The sequence below is a fragment of the Desmodus rotundus genome, chromosome 9 (assembly GCF_022682495.2).
Source record: "Desmodus rotundus isolate HL8 chromosome 9, HLdesRot8A.1, whole genome shotgun sequence".
Lineage (NCBI taxonomy): Eukaryota > Metazoa > Chordata > Mammalia > Chiroptera > Phyllostomidae > Desmodus > Desmodus rotundus.
The window spans coordinates 14781117-14783293 of NC_071395.1; the positions used below are offsets into that span (position 1 = coordinate 14781117).

Consider the following 2177-nt stretch of genomic DNA (forward strand, 5'->3'; position numbering starts at 1 on the left):
AGCACGTCTCATTTAACATTGATCAACACACACATTAATCTTGTACTCTAAACTAAACTATAAATTCGGTAAGGACAAGACCTTAGATGTCTTTAGTATCTCCTATGGAACTCTGTCCTATGCTTGGCAAAACCCCAAATTTAGCAATCAGAAAATACATTGACACTCAGTGAAGAATACTGATCGGTGACTATTATCCTAAGTAATGGACTGGTATCACTGAAAAGATACCACTTTAAAAAGATTGTATTTCCATTTATTTGGAAAGTGAACCCTATAAATTTTCTTTAAAATAGCATATTTTTACCTAGTTTTACCTAGTTTTAAAATTTTAACCTAGATGCATCTTGAGTGGCAGACAGAAGTCAATCTGCTTTAAAATTTAGGCCATTGACAATCAAGAGTATCAAGAATTCCCAGTTCAGATGGTAAATTACTGTGTGTTTTCTTTCCAAGAAGACACGATCAAAAGAAATAGTACATGTTGCACATGTAAAAACACCGAAAAATGCTAAGTATTTTCTAAGGACACGATTATGATTCTTTCAATACTTTATACCTCAGCGCCCCCGGCAGTCCTGGGATCTTTCTCTTGCTTCATCACGGTTTGGACGGAGCGGCCCCTTCTCTCCAACGACCTTCCAACCTCCTTTCCAGTCACCACCTTTGGAACCACCTCAGCCATCCTAAGCCTCCGAGACCAGCTGACACCTTTTTTTGACCCTAATTCCTCATCACCGAACAACCATGAGCTCCCAAATCATCAGTTATCCCACCAAGGTGGAGGCTGCTGCCACCTGGCCACCCTGCATCCGCGGGCCTCCTACACCTACCTCTCTCTGGGCTTCTATTTCCACCGTGATGAAGGGGCTCTGCAGGGCCTGGGCCACTTTCGAGAGCTGGCCAAGGAGAAGTGTGAGTGCACCAAGAGTCTCTTAAAGCTGCGGAACCAGCGTGGTGGCCACGTCCTCTTCCAGGACATGGTGAGGCCTTCCCATGAAGAGTGGGGCCAAACTCAGGATGCCAGGGAAGCTGCCTTGGCCTTGGAGAAACACCTGAACCAGGCCCTTTTGGGTCTGCAGGCCCTGGGTTCTTCCCGCACAGACCTTCAGCCCTGTGACTTCCTGGAGAACCACTTCCTGGGTGAGGAGGTGAAACTCATCAAGATGGGAGACCAGCTGACCCACCTCTACAGGCTGGCGGCCCCAGGCTGGGCTGGGCAAGTATCTCTTCAAAAGGCTTACCCTCAAGCATGACTAGGAGCCTTTGGAACCCAGAGACCACTGAGGGGCCCCTCCGCACTTGCCTGGTATCTGGCTTGTGCCTTAGCCTCTCCCTGAAACCACTAGACACCCTTTTAAGCACCCTGGAACCCTCTCCTGTGCATTTGGACCAAACAGAAACAATAAAGCTTTTTGTAGCAAAATAATTAAATAAATACTTTAGACCAGGTCACTGTCCACTTTCCGAGAAGAGAGGCGGAGGTGTGGAGAGTCAACCATAAGATCAGGTTTGCAGCGCTTTGGTTTGGAGGCCAGAAGACTTCCAGACCAGAGCTCCAAGAATAACCGAGTATAAGCTCCTCACTGGCTGCTGGATCCTACCAGGGCAGGGAGAAAAGATACAATTGGGGCAGCTAAAATTAAAGGGAATGTTTTAAAATCTCTTCATTCCTTTTTTAAAGGTTGCCTTTGAAAAACTGCATTTTGTGAGGTATTCATGGGGACCTGGAAAACTGCTCTTAGCATTTTAACATAAATTAAAAATCATTTAAGCAGCCCTCTATTCAGCTCTTGCCAACTGCACATTTATTTTCCTGGTCAAGGAGGCTTTACTGTTGTAAATGAAGGGGAAATGAAGGCATTGGAGCTTGGGCATATCAGCAAAAACGAAGACCTGAATGTGGATGTTGGATTAAGATCTCTCGTAGCCTCAATTCCATTGATCTGGGCAAGGAATGTGCCCCCCAACAGGGGACCCTTGAAAACGTCCTCTGAAAATTTAGGTGGCTGTGGATAATCTGGAGTTGCTGCAGGTGTGCCTTAAAAGCTCATTAGTTCTCCAGAGACCTATGAAAATAAATAGCCCAGCCCTAGCGAGAGCCCAGAGAGCAAGCTGGTCAGTTGGGAGAGCTCCGTTGGGAGGGAGCTGTTTCCACCCCACCTGTACTGAGAGAC

At 46.4% G+C, this 2177-nt stretch overlaps 1 pseudogene; it reads left to right on the forward strand.

Moving 5' to 3' along the window:
* Positions 1 to 747: 747 nt before the first annotated feature.
* On the forward strand, positions 748 to 1260 carry LOC112312681 (ferritin light chain pseudogene; annotated as a pseudogene).
* The last annotated feature ends 917 nt before the right edge of the window (positions 1261 to 2177 follow it).